The sequence below is a fragment of the Mastomys coucha genome, unplaced genomic scaffold (genome assembly GCF_008632895.1).
Source record: "Mastomys coucha isolate ucsf_1 unplaced genomic scaffold, UCSF_Mcou_1 pScaffold3, whole genome shotgun sequence".
Classification (NCBI taxonomy): Eukaryota; Metazoa; Chordata; class Mammalia; order Rodentia; family Muridae; genus Mastomys; species Mastomys coucha.
In genome coordinates, this window is record NW_022196909.1 from 37686020 (window position 1) to 37705251 (window position 19232).

The 19232-nt window shown below is 37.9% G+C and overlaps 1 pseudogene; it reads left to right on the forward strand.

Moving 5' to 3' along the window:
• The first annotated feature begins 1624 nt into the window (after nt 1–1624).
• LOC116074416 lies at nt 1625–5300 on the forward strand (annotated as a pseudogene).
• The last annotated feature ends 13932 nt before the right edge of the window (nt 5301–19232 follow it).

The following is a 19232-nucleotide window of genomic DNA, read 5'->3' on the forward strand; positions in this document are numbered from 1 at the left end:
TTCATTTGTTCATTTTTAAAGACTCATTATTCCCCCTTTTAAGAAGGAACAAAATACTCACGGAAGTTGTTGCAGAGACTAACTATGGAGCAGAGTCTGAAAGAAGGACAAGCCAGCCTAATATAGCTATCTCCTGAGAGGCTCTGACAGTATCTGACTAATACAGATGTAAAGGCTCACAGCCATCCATTGAACTGAGGGTCCCCAATGAAGGAGCTAGAGAAAGGACCCAAGGAGCTGAAGGGTTTGCAGCCCCTTAGGGCAAACAACAATATGAACTAACTAGTACCCTCAGAGCTCCCAGGGACTCAACCACCAACCAAGGACTATACATGGTGCGACTGATTGTTCTGGCAGCATGTGTATAATAGAGGATTGCAAAGTCAGTCATCAATGGGAAGAGAGGCCCTTGGCCCTGTGAAGGTTCTGTGCCCCAGTGCAGGGGAATGCCAGGACCAATAAATGGGAGAGGGTGGGGTGGAAAGCATGGGGAGGGGGGAGGCAACAGGGGTTTGTTCTTGTTGTTTTTGTTTGTTTGTTTGTTTGTTTTTGGAGGGGAAACTGGGAAAGCAGAAATCATATGACATGTAAATGAAGAAAATATGTAATTAAAAAAATAAAGACTCATTATAAAAACTAATGAATGCATAGTGTTTTTTTATTTGTTTGTTTGTTTGTTTAATACCAGGAACATGATGAGGCTGTGCCACTTGGCCTTCAGTCTGAGAAGTGAGCAGGACATGTCATGTGAAGTTTTGCTGTTGGCCATTCTGACAGGCTCTTAGGCAAGAGATCTTAAAGGGAAATTTTCATTTAAACTATGTATGTCTATGTATAGACCATCTTACATATATTATAGGTGTTTATGTAGCTATATAATGGTACGACTCCTTATGGCTTTATCCGACATCTCTACTGTTATTTTGCCCTCCTCCCTCCTTCATTTATCTCCCTCTTCTTCTTAATTAAAGCCCCTCCCTTAATTTTCCCACTTTCCTGTTCGAGTCACTTTTATCCAGTTCTCCACCTCCTTTGCTCATCAGAAATCATTGTCATTTAAGGCTCTCACTCTGATTCGCTCCTCGATACAACACAAAATTTTAATTATCCTTAGATCATCACCATGTATAATGGAATATGGCAATGACTTAATGACGTTGTTTAAAATAGTCAAAAGGCGTGCACTATAAAATCATAGAACATTCACAGTTCAAAAATATGATTTACTGTTTGAGACACTCTCAGAATCAAAAGTTGGTTTTAATTGGCCTTTATTCTCTTTTCACACATGTAAACAATAAAATTTACAAAATTAATTTTAATACTATATATCATTATATATTTTCAGGCCATTACTTAAAAGGCCATTTGAAAAATTAGACAATGAAAAATAAGTAATAAGTAATTATGGAAGCAATTTCTGAAGATATTAGTCGCTATTGGCTAAAGTTCTTTAAAATATGCAGTTATAATTTTCATGCAACATGTGTTTATATGACCAAGACATACAAAATATTTTACCAGGCAAAAATTGATTGACAAGATCCAGGAAGGTAGCTGTTTCCTTAGGTCTGTACAATTGGAGGTAACCAGAGAGCTGGGCTGAGGTGTGGGGTCTCCGGAAATGGAGCTGCGGTGGGTACCTGGAACTTCGGCAACCTGCCCTGCCTGGGGTGAGAGCTAAAGAATTGGTTTAGCCTCGAGGGACTTGAGCCATTGGACTGGCTCACACTGTAGCCCACTGTCTTCCCCTTCCTGAATCTGCAGTGGGGAGTCTGAAGATGCCTCAGGGACTGCCCGGAGGTACCATGGGAAAATTGGGGGATGGTATTTAGGGCTGGCCAGGAATCCAGACTCCTGATGTTTTGTAAAGAGTACAAGTGTTGAGGCCAAAGTGGAGAGCTAGTCAAGGCAAGGCCTTCACTGCCCACCATGACACTACTGAGTAGAAAAAAAAAAAAAGTGAGGGGAGAAAAAAAGTCATCCTGGGATGTCCTTTGTGGGACATCCAGACAGTCTCCATAAAGAATAAAATTGGTTGACACCAGAAGTGTTCTACCATCCAGCCTGGGCTATTATTTTTGCAGAAGCCTCAAAGTCATTTTTGACAGTGATTGTGACCGTGACTGAGAGTCTGACGTTCTATACTTTCAGTTTGAGCAGCAAGGAGATACAGTCTTACAGAAAATGAATCTCCTTAGACTGAATTTATTTTGTGATATATCAATTTTATATTAACGGTATTGAGTTCGAGGGACACAAGGTGACTTGCGTTGCTTGTTCTACTGTCACAAGAGCTCAGTTTTTACTCACATGGTCAAAACACATTGGAATCACTATTCTGTGGAGTGCAGAGGTTGGCAAAATATTGTTCACATTGTAGAAAAATGCTCAGAAACTTTGTCGAAGTATCTGGAAATTGATCTTTCTACAAAGAATAACCAACATGCTGACTTCTGGCAATACTTGGATGCAGATATTAAGAATGATGAAGATTCGGGTAAAGATTTTGAGATCACTGAAATTTCTGAAGATAGTCCTGAAAACCAAGATTTCTATGTTAAAGAAAAAGAAAGCAACACATTACAGCCTGCTGAAGAAAGGTTAACACCAGCACAAAGGGGACAGAGTCACCAGAGCTATCTACAGTACACAATGTTTTTGTTTTGTTTTATTTTATGATAAAAATGTTTTCTTTTAAAAATATTTATATATTTATATATTTATTTATTTATTTATTTATTTACACACCAAATGCTGCTCCCCCTCTGGTCTGGTTTCTTCATCACTTCCTATCCCCTTCCCCTTGTTTTCTGAGAGGGTGGGTCTCCCCTTGGTTATCCCCCAATCCTAGCACATCAAGTCTCTGGCAGATTTGGCGCATCCTCTCCCACTGAGGCCAGACAGAGCAGACATGAAGACTGAACTGCCTTTACACAGTGGTTTTAAAGAGAATGAGATTTGTATCCTCCATGTAGAATTGATTAGAACAGACGATGTAGAAAGTGGGCAGATTTCACGGCATTGGAACTCATCCAAAGCAGGCACATACTTCCCTGGAACAAAACACTGATCGCCTCTTGTAGCTCACAACAGCCTGGCAGACGTTTCTGGAAATTAAAATCATGGGTTATTTTGGGAGGATGTGATGGAAGTCATGGTATGGTAAACGAGATTCAGGAATTTTATGAGTAGTTTTCATTAAGGTATCAGTGACTCAGGTGTCACTCACATAGTGACACATAGAAAACTACCTGTGCCACCTTAAGATTTGAAGACTGTTCTTGGGCTTGCAGTGTGGAAAACATGTACACAGAAGAAAAATCTCAACAGGCATATTCGAGGACACATGGGTCTTTTGCCCTTTCGATGTACAGTATGCTTGAAGACTCTAAATATTTAGGGCATTTTTCAGGACCATTTGAACATATGCAATGGGGACCTGCCATAGAAATGCCATTGTTGTGATAGGGATTTCAAACTCATATCTACTCTCAACAAGTAATTAATCTCAGTCCATGGTAGAAACCGTGGAGGAAATCTATCTAGACCTGACCTCAAATGGCAGAATCTACTGTAGTGAAATCATCAACTTGCAAAGTAAACAGAAACAACCATAGTAGGACATCTGTTTATAAGCATGCAGCATTTACAGTATACCCCTGAAAACTTTAACTTTTATTTTTGTTTTCCCCACATGTTACTCATTCTGAGCGTCTAATAGTTCTGAAGTTGTGAGGGGTGTGATTAAGTTTATGGTATTCTCCATTGTCTCAAGCTTCAGCAATAACTTCAGATTCTGAATTGTAGTTTCAGGTAAGCGATTTAATGTTGAATCTAACTCCATTGTAACTTTAATGAATTAGGATGACAAAAAAAAATAGATTTGAAAACATAGTGCTGTCCATTACTTTTAATTTAGAAAACAGGATGAACAATTTCCTCTTTAATGCTTAGCCATTATTCTTGGATTTTAACCATTTTAATTCAAGGAGCACAATTCTGATTCACACAAGACTAACAGAATGTCCTTAAAATTGTATAATTCAAATGTCCAAGAGAATACGTAATTAGACTCTTTTTGTGATTATATATAATATAGTTGGGTTAAGAACTCTGTAGTTGATACAAGTATTTTCTTGGCATACACTGAAAAGTTACTTTTCTATATATTCGAGTTTTATCAAAGACATTTTTTGTCTACTGTTTACTTAGAGTTGGGTTTTGTTTTAGGGTTTTTTGTTTGTTTGATTTGGTTTGGAATTAACACATATATAATTTTCTAAGACTGGGACACAGAACAGTCCTATCACCTGCTGTGGTGGTTTGAATATGCTTGGCCCAGGGAATGGCACCATTAGGAGGTGTGGCCTTGTTGGAGTAAGTATGTCACTATGGGTGTGGACAGTGAAACCTTCCTCCTAACCAAGTCTTTTCCAAGCAAACTTCAGATAAAGATGTAGTACTCTTGCTTCTCCTGTACCATGCCTGCCTGCATACTTCCATGCTCCCACCTTGATGATAATGAACTGAACCTCAGAACCTGTCAGCCAGTGCCAATTAAATGTTGTCTTTTAAGAGTTGCCTTGGTCATGGTGTCTGTTCAAAGTAGTAAAATTATAACTAATACAGCTTAAAAGTTTTCCTTATGTTGCTCCTTTGTCTATCCCCTCTAACTCCAAATTCTAGTAGGAGTTCTTCATTATTACAATTTGTCCTAATCTGAGATAGTATAAAACTGGAATCTTATAGTAGGCTCCATTTTGATTGTCTTTTTTTACCCAACATAAAGTTTTGAGCTTTATCTATGTGTATATTAGCAAGTCATTATATTTTTATATCTCTCTTTTATTATTTTACTTTTGACAAGATTTGTGTAGCTCAGGCTAGCCTCTAGTTTTGTTCACTTATCGAACCCTGGGATTCTGTCTGGCCCCTTTTTCTGTTTTGATTTACCTATGTGTGTGTGTGTGTGTGTGTGTGTGTGTGTGTGTGTGTGTGTGTGTATATATATATATATATATATATATATTCTTTTCAAGCAGTCACCAGGTAAATCTTTTAAGTTTAGAAAACTAGTAGCCTTAAATATAATGGTTCATGTATATGAATGCCTCTAAATTCAAAACTTTTTTGCTCTTTACAGTGAAGAGCAAAATTTGTCATATGGCAAATCACCTACCCTGGCCATAGGAAGTAACCACTCTCAAGCTATCCTACTTTTCTACATAACCCTGTTCTGTGTAGAGATTTTACTGTTTTCAAGTTGTGCTCTTGTGTTTGTGTATCTTAACATGTAATATACTTTGTAGCATATAAAAGTTTTGTGAAAATCGTATATGTGTTAAATACAATTTGGTGATACTTCTGTAGCAATACTGCTCTAAGGTAAAACACTTGTTGCCCTGGATAATAGAGTAGTTCAGTGGGTGGTTTCTCCCCACACCCCATCCCCATCCCCACTGCCAACACCTGTATGACTTAAGAATCACCAATTTCTTTTGGGAATGAATTTCCCTCTGAGAAACAGTTGACTTGTGACTGAAATGATTCCCTTATTTTTTGCTTCCTGAGTTCAATTTTGGATAGAAGGGCTAAGGGATGGGTGGAGAGTCTCAACTATGGTAAGCAGCTGATGTTTTTAGGAAGTGGTATCTACTATATTGGATATTTGGAACATTACGATCGAAGGTGCTTAAGTTTGATCTGTGTGTTCTAAGACTGTTGTAAAAAATTCTTTTGTAAGCATTTTGAAAATTTTCCACGCGGGAAGGTGTTTTGTATAGTGGTTGTTATTTACATTACTTATTTCCACTATATGAACAGATTGATTTCAAAACATACTTCCCAGGACTCGGGCGACATATACATGCCTGTCTGTAATCTCTGAACTTGGGAGGTTCTGCAAGAGAATCAATTTAGGGCTAGCCTTTGTTACATAGCTAATTTTGAGGGCAGCCTCAGCTACAAGAGACCTTGTTTTAAAAAACAAAAAAGACAATAGATTCCTAGGAGAGTATCTGTTTGCATGACATGTCTGAAAAATTCAACAAAGTAGATTCTTTTAAATTATGTAGGTATGACAGAATAAAGTGTAGCAGCTGTTCGCTTTTAAATACTTTCAGCTACTTGTTTATAATTGGACAGAAAAAAAAGAGTGTGTTTGGATTTAGCCTCTTTATTTACTGCATTTATATATGTGAAAGATCTTGAAAATGTAGTTGTTACTTTGTTGTAGAGAAAATCTTTTCCTCTTTTCATTGGCTGTAATTATGTTTATAAAAACATTAAACTGAAGGTGGGAATTGGAAAAAATGATTGACTATGTTACTTATTTCAGTGCATGATGTACATTGTCTATCAAATATAACAATGACTTAATTTCCTTTATTGAGAAAGAACAAAGCAAAACAAAAACACAGCTGACACTATTATGTACTATTAATTTCTGAAGGATGAGTGTAGCATACAGCCCATCTTCTGTCTAGGGACAAAGTTATTTGTTTCCATTTGTTTGTTTCAGCAACATGCTCTGTGTGTATTCCAGGCTTATCTTGAACTAGCTCCTTCTGCCTTTGCCTTCAGAAAGCTGGCATTGTATGCAGCCTGGTAATGGCACATGTATTTTAAGGGAAAATCACAGATATCAACAACTAGACCTGATATCAAATATATAAATGATTTCATCAACATTCTGTAAGAAATTAAGCCAATCAAAGTATAACTTCCATGAAACTGAAATAACACACTAATTATTATCTATATGCTTTTATGCTTCTGGTTATTCATGAGCTGATTTTATAAATAACACTGTCTATCAAATGAACTTTCACAAAGCATGTGATAAAGCATAGCTAGAGATTCAACCATGAATATTTCAGGATCATTTTCCCCTGCTAATGGGCTCCTGCTTGCATTTGGTATAAATGATACATTCACACCAGAGTTTCTGGCAGATTAGAGTTTTGTACTGATGACATTCCATCCATCTTGGGGACCCCTTGGGCTTTTCAAATCCATTTGCCGTGCCCCAGGTCCTTTCCCAACCCTTGCCTCCAGTGCTAAGCTCTATACACTGGGACACTTGATGTCAGGACTTCGTCATTCATTCTAGACCAAGCAAGTACACATTATGCTACTAATGCAAGGTGCACACAAGGAGTGTCATAAACCAAGTTGCAGCATAAACAGATTAAACTGGTGCTTCTGAGTTTTCCAGAGTAACTTCAGAGACCACTTTTGCTCAGGCACCTTGGCAGATGAACATGCTTCTTCCGTTTTATCAACGCTCAAACAGTATGTCTGTGTGAGATCTGACCACAGGGGCCCAGGATATGATTTCCATTAGAATGAACTTTATTGATATTGACCTTCATGTTTGCTTTCTTCCTTATGCATGGATCAACTCTTCAGCGTTAAAATAGTTATGCTGTTAATAAATACAGTAGTCATTGCCTTTCTCTGACATAGATGCCTGGAGTTTTTATACATTGTTTTACATAGAGGCGGGGGCACAATGTTATGATGAGTGTGTAAGAGGCAATGAAAGTTTCTAGGAAGTAGAAAATATTCAAGAAATCATGTATATACATATGCTTGTATGTATCCACACATATTTCAGAATATCAAGTGCTATCTGTACCCCATTAAATTTATCCTATCTTTGTAGATGATTATTGAAAGCTGCTAATTCTAAGGAATATACATATATATGTGTGTGTTTATGTATTGTGTAGGTTATAAATATATATATGTATATACATGTTTTGACTGAATTATTTTTTATACTCTTATCATGATGAAAGAGTCATTGCAGCAGAACCTTACGGCAGTGGGTCACATCACATCTATAGTAGAGACTTAAGCAGAGACTAGTGGATGCTTATGCTCAGCTCACCGCCATCTATACAGTTCAGAATTATAGCCTAGGTAATGGTGCCGCCCACAATTGGCAAGTTTTCCCATCTTAATCAAGTTTATCTCCCCTCAGCTCAGAGGCATGTCTCCCAGATAATTCTAGATACCACCAAGTTGTCAACTGAGATTCGTCATCACATCCTTGAAGTGAGTCAGAATAATGAGTTAGCTGGTTGAGGTTCCATGAGTTTGGGGACAGGACTTGAGATCCTCAGCAGTCACATGAAAAGCAGTTAGAATAATCTGTAATCTTAGCGCTGGGGGGATGGAAACTGGTAGATCCCAAGGGTTTACTGCCCACATATGCCACACAAATGTGCGCGCATGCCCACACGCACGCACACACACACACACACATTATGACTACTGTAATGCTTATTCCTGGTTGTCAACTTGATTATATCTAGGATGAACTACAATCCGGAATTAGAGGGCTCACCTGTGATACATATTGTGAGGCTGGAAGACACAAGTTTCTGACCTGGATCTTGGCATGGAGATCTTGAGCCATAGTGGCCATGAAAAGCTTAGGCCCAGGCAAGGTAGTGCGGACCTTTAAACCCAGGAGACTGAGGCAAGGACATCTCTGAGTTCAAGGTCAGCCTGGGAAAAGCAAGTCCCAGATCCAGGTGTGGTGATATATACTTTTAATCTGGGCCATACCTTCTGCTGGAGGCCTAAATAAGGACACTGGAAGAAGGAAGATTCACTCTTCTTCACCTGCTTGCATTTACTCGCCAGCACATCTTTGGAACCTACTTCTACAGAAGACCAGCTGAAACAACTAGCCTCATGGGAACTGAGCATCTACTAGATTCTTATACTTCCCATTCATAGCTGATCATTGTTGTGTTAGTTGGACTACAGACTGTAAGTCATCACAATAAATTCCCTCAATACAAAGAGACATTCTGTAACTTCTGTGACTCTAGAGGACCCTGATTAATCCAACTACTATCACACCATGCACACACACACATGCATATTCATACACCAACACACCATGCACACACATACACAAACACATTCACCACAGAATGGTGTACATATTGATGTAAAAATATGAATAAAACAAGAATTTTTCATATTTTTATTAGTTTAATAATCTATGTTGTGTTTCTGTAGAATAAAGTTTACCTAAATTTGCATTATTCTGGCAAAAATAGCATATCTATTACTGCAATATATATATTTGGGGGGCAAAATCTGAATCCTGAGGCTATTGACTGCTGAGATTAAAATGTCCAACATAGTACAAGGAAGTTTCTACTCACATAATTACAAAGTTCAATATTTCTAATAAATTTAAACTAGCCTAATAAATGACTTGTTCAAATTCATAAAGGGGAGACTGTGAAGAATTTTGAATTAAAATACTAAACTACTGATTTGATATGTTTTCTACTCTATTAAACTAAATAGATTCGTTATAGTAATTTTTCTTCATATGTATTTTAGAAGAATTTAATAGCTTCCTGTTTGGTCATGACCAAGACAAGTGACCTCTTGGGACGCTTTAGCCTGGATGTAGGCATGGGTAGAGATAATAGTCTAACTTTTTTGAACCTTTTATTCAGCTCATTAGAAAAGTTCTCCGAAAGAGAAAGATCTCTGTGTGTACCTCACGACATCACATAAAACAGACATCTAGGATGGCTCTTTGTGAAACCGGTCAACTTACATTTGTGGAGAGGATGAACAAAAGCTCAGTTTGTTGTCAAGTATGGAAAATATGACCTGAGTTTGCCAATGTTAAATCAGAATTTAGATTATAGAAATCAGGGGATAGTATGGTGACATACCGTCTATCTGACGGGATTCTGGGAATCTGAATTCCTTTTAAATTTATTTATTTATTCACTTTACTACCCAATATCAGCCCTTCCTTTCCTCCCAGTACCCCCTCATGCAAGTCCTCCACCCATTTTCCCTTCCCTTTCTCCTTTGAGAATGGAGAGCGGCCCACTCTGGGTGTCACCCTCCACTAACACAACCCTCTGGGTGTCACCCTCCACTAACACAACCCCCTCACTTGAGTCACTGTGGAGCTAGGTGCATCCTCTCATACCTAGGCCAGACAAGGCTTCCATTTAGGGGCATGTAATCCACAGGTAGTCAGGCAACACGCTCAGCGACAGCCCTTGCTCCCGTTGTTGGGGAACCCACATGAAGACCAAACTGCTCATCAGCTAAATATGTGCAGGGGGCCTAGGTCCAGCCTATGCTCACACTTTGATTAGTGATTCAGTCTCCGGGAGCCCCCAAGAGTCCCAGTGAGTTGACTCTGTCCTTGCAGTGGGGTCTCTATCTTTTTTGGGGTCCCTTAACCATTCTCCCAACTCTTCTGTAAGGCTCCCTGAGCTCCATCTAATGTTTGGGTGTGGGTCTCTGCATCTATTTCCATTGGCTGTTGGGTGGAGCTTCTTAGAGGAAAGTTATGCTAGATTCTTGTCTGGAAGCATAACAGAGTTTCATTAATGGTGTCAGGGATTGGTTCTTAACCATGGGATGCGTCTCAATTTGGGGCAGTCATTGGTTTGCTATTCCCTCAGTCTCTGTTTTATCTTTGTCCCTGCACATGAATTTTTAAAACAACTGACAATGAATAAAAATAGAAGTAGTTCACATGTTTAACCAAATGAATTGCTGTGTGATCTAATAACCTACACAAGCTAAAATAGCTTGCAATGTAGCCAGGTACATAACATACATTAATCACTTAAAGACCTCTGGGTTCATAGAAAAATTGACAAATACCAAGATTGCTTTTATTCTTATTTCCCTTATTAATATACAGACTGCTTCAAAATACCTCACCACAGTGGGCACTTATTACAACTTATGAGTCTTGACAGGCCATTAAAGCCCCAAGTCCATAGCTTTCCTCAATGTTTCTTCTTGATGCTTTACAGCCTATAAGCTACCTGAGAAGATATATTGTGCTATTAGCATAAAATTTACAAAGCAAACATTAGTGATATTATAAGGGTTAGAAAGCATTCCCTCTTAATCATTGGGCATTGCCTGAATATCTCAAAGTAAAGGAATAACATCCACCTGCCATGTTGCAAGCAATTTCCTGTGGGATAAACAGGGTCTGAGGGAGTGGGTAACTATAGAATAGATGACATTTCAGAAAGAGTGAACACTACTGACTGAGCCTGGAACTTGCTTCAGAGACTGAACCCTGTTAATCAAGAGGTAATAAGAATATAAAGTCCCAATTCATAGAGCATCGAGTAAAGTTATTAGACACTGAAACCTAACAATATTTCTAAGTACCTTATGAAGGACAGAACTTGGAAAGTACATGTAAAAAATTAAAATTACAAAAATGTGTCCTGAAATTAACTTTAGTAAAATTGTATCCATTGCAAACTCCAGAGGATATGGAATTGAAGTCACACAGAAATCCAAGTCCTATGCTTCTGCTGAGCCTTCCTGAGATTGGATTACCACAGAGTTAGTTCAGTGAGAAAGTTTTCTGAATTCTACCCTTTGACAAGCCATTCCTCTGCTTGTCTCTGCCTCACATGCCCCATGGTTTTCCAAATGGTACAGCTATCTGTGCTCCCATGATTCCCCTTATGTTAAGGATTACTCTGGGGACCAGCGAGTTGCCTCTATAAGCTTAGATTTTTTTCAAAACCTACTTTAATAATGGTTCACAAAAGCTTCAACCTCCCTTCTAACCTAACCGCCCAAAGGTAGGAGAGAAAAGATGGTAAATAGGACAAGAGGATGTGGACCTGTTTAGAAGTAGTTCTGTGGAGGTGATTCCAATCTCTCCTGATCAGGATGCCAGCATCCCAGTTCAGTAGTGTCAGGTACCAAAAGCTCAACAACACTGGCACTATCCAGCAGAGACAGCCAGGCCTTTGCCAAATCAGGAATCAGCAGGAGAGACTGGAACCAACTGGGACTCCAGGAGAAGTTCTCTGCTGTGCCTCTCTCAAGAAAGTTAAGATCCACGAAGAAGCAAGACCCACAAAGTATGGCAAGGCATGAAAGCAAGCACTCGCTGTCTGTTGGGTCCTATTTATACTCTCTCCAAACACCACGGGCCCCTCTCACTGGTCTTGCCTCAGCCAAACATCGTGTGAGACAGTATCACGTGACACAACCAGAAATTTCCACTTCATGCTTCCATGGTGAAGAGTGCTTGCTGCTCTTTTAGAGAACCAGAATTTCCAGCAGTCATAATAGGCAGATGGATCATAAGTGCCTATAATTCTACTTTCAGGGGATCCAACATCATCTTCTAACCTCTGAGGGCACCTGCATGTATACAGTGCACATAAACTCATATAGCTGCCAAATAAATAAACACACACACACATATGCATATGCATATATATACTTGATGAAAGGTTCTAATGGTTTTCTGAAACCGATAACATGAACATCTAAGAATTTACTCTTTTCTACCCATCAAACACAATGAGTTACCTTAAGTAAATTTAATCTCTTCAGATTCTGCTTTTATATCTCAAATGTATCTTATCATCACAAGAGGCCCATGAATCTATCTATAAAAGTCTGCTGGGAGGACAAGCAGGGAGTTCTAACACTCTGATCATTTTGTCACATGGTTCTAAAACATGTCTAAGTCTCCAGACCGTCATTAATGACATCAATGATCTAAAATTCTGAGTTTCAAAAATCATAAAACCTATTTCATGTCTACCTTTGTTACTAGCCGCATAGTGTTGTAAATGCACTGAAAAAGGAAAGCTGGTGATCTAGTCAGTTGGTAATATGCAGAAAGTTAAACTCAGTCCCCAGCACTTCATTAAACTGGGCTTGGTGGTTCATTCCCACCATCCCTATGCTTAGGAGGTAGATGCAGGAAGAATCAGGAGTACCTAATTACAGTCTGATTCTGAAGCCAGCTAAGAATCCATGAGACCCAACCTCAAAAGTGATGATAATCATATAATAAAATTAATAAAAAAAAATCAAGTGTTGGAAGGAAGGCTAACAGTGGAAAGATGTATTCTGCATTTATACAGAATGAATCTCAAAGCCTATTGTTTTAATTTGTTCTTGGGCTTTAAAAATATTTTCCACATTCCTGAATATTCTGAAGGAAGAGTCAGCACCCACGGAACAGGGAGCATCACTGAGAAGATGCTAGTACTAGATAATGTCCTCGGAATATCAGGGGTGGTGTTTGCTATTGCCACCACTCACCTTTTATTTCCAGGCGAAAGACATACAAATTTCCCAAGGATCATGACTTCATTTTTTCTCACCAAAATGCAAAAAAGAGAAAATGGACTCGAGACCAAAACTTCAAGTGCCCTGAATGTTATAAATGGCTCTCAAGTTCATTAAGTGAAGAAAAACAGTCAGCAAACTACTGGATCAACCCAATCCTTCTTCCTGGACATACCACCACAGTGCAGAACATTTCAGGTTATCGTTGAATAACATTCTTCTGTGGGCAGAAGTGATAGAAAAATCACACAGTAGCCCGCATAGGGTCAGACACACATGAACCACAGGGTCAGTTTACACAGTTCTCGATTTAATGTTTAACTTGGTATTTTCATCACCAAGTTTGTTTTGTGGTTGCTGCAATAAGTGTCATGATCAAAAGTAATTTGGGGAGGGACAGGTTTCATTGCCTTGTAGGTAACAGTTTCTCACTGGGAAGAGGCAAGGCAGGAACTCAAGGTGGAGACCTAGAGTCAGGGATGGAAGCTCAGTCCATGGAAGAATGTTGCCTACTGGTTTGCCTCCTCTTCTTGCTCAGCCTGTTGTCTTATACAGCCCAGGTTGACCTGCCTATGGATGGAGCCTCTTAGATTAAGTAGCAATTAAGTAAATGCCTCAAAGACATGACTGCAAAAGCCAATACAAGCAATTCTTCAATTGAACCCCCATTCTTCCCAAGTTGTCAAGTTGATAACTAAAGCTAAGCATGACAGTGTTTCTTATAACACATCATTCAGTGTTTGACATATGTGAACGCAATCCAACGTTCCATATGCATTACTAAATTGCATGTTTTTATTGGCTCACTTTTTAAGTTTCAAAATGCTCTTTCTAACACCCTCTCAATTTCATTTTCACCATCTGAAAACTAATGTTACTGCTAGAACACAAACATGTTCCTAAAAATAAGATGGGAATTAGACACTGTCCTGTGGATCCAGAGTCAACAGAGGCTGAGAATGTCTGAGCCCCTGGCTGCTCCAGACAAGCCCAGAACAAATGGCATTAGCCAACTGCAAACAACAGATGGGGAAGGGGGCAACATCACTGTGCTGCTGTGCTCAAACTTTCCTCCAAGTTAAAAACACAAGATTGATTTTGAGTCTTTAAATAAGAACTACATCTTAAAGGAAATAAATCCCATTATAACTGTCACACAGAAACTAAGGTGACATTGGCCATATCACAGGACTTATATGTAATGCTACAAGAAGCCTACCTACAAAATATTATTAAAGTATAGTGCCGTTTTATCATTACGTGGTATATTTTAAATCTGGTTTCCCATGTAGATATTCGTGCCTCCAAATTCATTCTCAGGCCATTGATTTCTTCAAGTTATGAGTAAGTAAATGCAGCTCTAGCTATACACTTAAGATGAAATAACTATCCAGTAAATGCTATATCAGGCCCTTACTCTGTAGTTTATCAGCAATGTACAGGTCTCAAAGTAAATTGGCTAAATAAAGAAAAAAAAAACCTACACAGGCCATTCATTCACTTGATTTTTAAATAAATCCTGATACATGAATTATTTCTAGCAACTTTAATTTAATTTAATTAATTTAATTTCTAGCATTATCATATATTTGGATGATGTTCAAAATAAAATATTTGAAGTCTTTTTAGTTTCCATTTCATAGCTTATTAAGGCTTCAAAAACAATCATCAATAGTTTGACCAACAGGTTAACAATACAGAGAACTATGGATTTATAATAAAAACGCTGAAGAAACACATCAAATAATAAATTAGTCAAGATTGTAATGTGACTTTGATCTTTTTAAATGATTCTACAGCAATAGGCCAAATTATATGTATATATTATGGTCAACATAAATTTATGAAGGATGGCTACATACATTATAGAATTTCTAACTACAGATAATTAGCATACACACAAACTCACTTGTTTATGTTTTGGTGAAGATATTTTAATTTGTCTTAGCATTTGTCAAGGTTGTCATATGTCATTATGGGGTATAGTCACCAGTCTGCATGATACATCTCTTGAATGTATTCCTTTCTTTCCAATTACATTTTATCATTTGATTCTTATCTCAAACACAGCCCTGTCTCCATAACAACAGTTCACAAATTGGACTTTTGAGATATTTTGGTGTTTTAAATCTATAATTCTATTTCTGTGATTCTCCTGGTAATGATTTCTATTGAGCAGTTGACTTTTTCCTAAATGTGTGCCATTCAGTATAAATTGTAGGCTTGCAATATCTTTGAAAAATATTATAAATCTTTCTAACCTGCTGTGTTTAATATTATATTTATCAGGGCATTGATAATATTCTTTGGTAAATTAATCTATTTTACCCCATGCCAAGTTTAATTAAAGTTGTTTTTAATTCTTTTTCTATTGTTCTCTTTCAAACTAAATATTGTATTAATTCTGAGAATTTCATACAATGTAGTTTGATCCTATTCAACCCAAGTTTCTGCCTCCCCCTCCTCTAGTCCTCTTTACTTTTTAAAAACTTAATAACCTATTGACTCTAATCCTTGCTGTCGGTATGTATTTGGTACCATCCATTAGAGCATGGCAAACCTAAGCAGGAGCCATAACTCCCTTTTAAAAGCCAACTCTACTTTTCCAGAAGCCTTCAGCCTCATCATGGGGAGGGAGGGAGGGTTAAGAGGGAAGAGAGAAGGTAGGGGAGAAAAAGGAATTGAAGGGGAAAACTAACAGTAAGGACATTTGGAAAACTTATATGAATACACACACACATATGGGGGAAGAGGGAGAAGGAGAGGGAGAGGGAGAGGGAGAGGGAGAGGGAGAGGGAAAGGGAGAGGGAGAGGGAGAGAAAAGGGGAGAGAAAGGTTACATGAAAGGTTCTAGTTGGTTACTTTACATAGGGGACAATGCTTCTCCCAGAAGCACTAGGTTGTCAGATAAAAACCTATAGGCTATAAGATTGAGATCAAAGTTCCTTTTCTAAAAAACGCAGCTTGGCTTAAAGAATGTGACCTCTGGCTGTGTTTTCCATGTTATCTGCATTCATGAGATATTACTGGTGTCTTCCCTCCTGTATAGACACTGTTCCCATCAAATGTGTGTCTTGGCATTGTGTCATGTTTTACCCTTACCTTTCTGGAGGCATTCTCTCCAATTATAGCAATATTAGGTATAAATATATAGGTAAAACCTATAGGATATGGATTGAAGTGGAATGTAATTAAGCCCACAGAGGTTATCATATGCTATGTGTGAATTGTACCAGAATACATATGATTCATTAGAGGGACAATGTATATATCTAAACTTGTATTTTGATCTATCTATATAGATAGATACATGGATGGATGGGTAGATAGATAGATAGATAGATAGATAGATAGATAGATAGATAGATAGGTAGATATTGAAATCCAATCTTAATAAATGCAAACTAAGGTCTCTTCCATGCCTCATATTTATTTTACTCAAAATGTTTTATTCTTAAAATTATGTGTTTTCTTTTTTACTACCTATTTTCTTCATTTACATTTCAAATGATATCCCCTTTCTTGGTTTTCCCCTCCAAACAAAACAACCCCTATTCCGTCCCCCCTCCCCCTGCTCACCAAAGCCATTCTATAGTGGTCTTATAGCAACTTATTTTTGTGAAGCTAACAGCAGCATGTACAATAAATCTCAGAACCACTTATCTTACATCAGGATTCTCACAGTTTCCCATGGTATCTGTGTTGTGTGCTTATGTAATGTTTCACTGCCAATCAACACCAGGACATTTTTAACACGTCCCTGAGTTTTTTCTTCCAATACCTTTTGGCTTCAGGTGAAATTCTACACTTCCTGCCTCATTTTCTTTAAGAAGTCTTTGCCTATGGTCTGCCTTGTCTGAGTAGTTTGTTTGTGTTTTTTTTTTTTTTTTTTTTTTTTTTTTTTTTTTTTTTTTTTTTTTTTTTTTTTTTTTGTCTTGAGACATCTCTTCCATGTAGTTAAGTTTTAGACTTGATAGGCATATTATTCTGGCCTGAGTTCTCTTCCTCATCATGACAAAAGCCAAGAACTGTGTCCTTGTGTGTACAGTTCTATCTCTGTTGGTCATAACCACTCCTGTGTCAGATCTAGATTCAATCAATGGTGATGACTCTACCATCATTTCAATGCTTTTTTTGCTGAATGGCTGCTCACAGGCCTCTCAGTAGTTAGGAGATTCAAATATTTCTGTTATATCCTTTTTTATTTTATTCCTTATTATATTATTTCAGAAATAACTTGGATGTTTGATCTATAATGTCTTCCTAAATATTTATTGATGGCCTTCCTAAACTTATATTTGTTACAGTAAATGCATGTGACACAGTATGCATGTAGACATTTGAGGACAGCTTATGGACTCATTTCTCTCCTCTACCTCTAATTGGGGTCTTAGAAGTCAAATTCAAGTGTGCCAGGCTTATACAGCAAGCAACGTAACCCACAAGCCATTTCTCCAATCATTTTATTTAATTTCTTGTATTGGTTTCCCTGACTCAATAGGTCAGATATTTTTGAGTATATGTAGAGAGAAGTTTCTCATTTCTCCTTTTAAAACATCTGTCTATCATGTCAATTATCTTATTATAACACCCTAACAACTTTCCTGAGTCATCTACTATGTTGCTTTAGACAGACAAAGACAGATTGTTTGTAAGATAGATTCTGTTCTCAAATACATGGCAGTATGGAGGGGCTGAAAAATGTGGTGGTCCAACTATGAAAGATGCTTGGGGAATGGAGAATGGAGGTTGTGTGTAGGGAAGTGTGGAATCAAAAGGGGATACATGATCTGCTGTGTCATAGCAAGTCCAGGGTCACTTTATGGACAATGTCATTTTCATCCCTAGACCTAGGATGAAACACTCCCTTCTACATGGTCAAGCTACTGCGGAGACTGTGTAGATTAACTTTTAACATTAGTCTATGTGTGTCGTAGAAACATTACTAATGTGTCATGGAAATAGGGTGGAGTAGAAGTAGAAGATTCTATGGAGAAAGCTAATGCTCTATTCAGAAAAACCATGCTGTCTCAAAGCTCTGTGAAGAAAAGACTCTTGGATGTATTTCTGGAAAGAAATCTCTTTTTCCTTAGAAGCCAATCAAGTCATAGACACATCAAATTTCCATGTGCCCACAAAATGAAAAACGGCTCAACAGTGGCCTATGCCCCAGCTATCCATGATCCGTGTTGGAGCTTGTAAAGGTGTTTTATTAAGAAACAAAACAAACCAGCCACAGAATAGTTGCTGACTCTTCTGAAATGGAAAAAAAATGCTTACATTTCTGTACTTCAATATTTGAGTACAAACGCATTGAGTTTACTCAAGCTATTCTTACAATTTTTTTCCTGTTACTTCAGCATGCAGCAATATTTTATTATTGTAAGTAGGGGTTATTTCCTGCTATTACAGCCACACGGGTTGCTTTATCTCTTCAGGAGAAGAAGCTGCCTTTCAAGGCAATTTCCTAAGGTGTGAAGCTGTCGCCAAGATAAACCAGACCACTTTTCCATTTAATTTGGCATTTTCTGGAAGATTGGCTCCCAAATTCAAGGCTTTTCCCAATTAAATTTAGTTGCATTTATGTCTAGAAGGTTTTCATAGGGGATTGGATTCCCACTGTGAGCTGGGTTTTGAAGCTACTTGAACTAAATTACAAGCCCAAGCTTACCTACCCTCATAGCTTCAGCCAGTCCTTGCAGCCACTTTCTCTGTTCCTTGCTTGATTCTTGGGAATTGATTAATGTTTATCATGCTTTCACATGAAGGAAATCATATTCTGAAAGGAATCTCAATGTGGTGGAGATGCATGGGAAACCTTTCTCAAAAAAAGTTATTCCACTTCAGAGCCTCCAATGTACACATATTTCAAAGTAAATAATGATACTGAACCTTTTGACGCTCATTTAAAATTTTTATCAATATTTAATAGGATATTTGGTTTTTATTTTATTCATTTTGACACATTTTTGTGCAATTACAATACACAAAGTTTTGTTTCCATTAATTTAGATAGACTTAATGATAGAAGATTGCACACACCCGTGTGTATCAGGCCTTTACAACTAACTATATGCAATGGGAGCAAATATTGA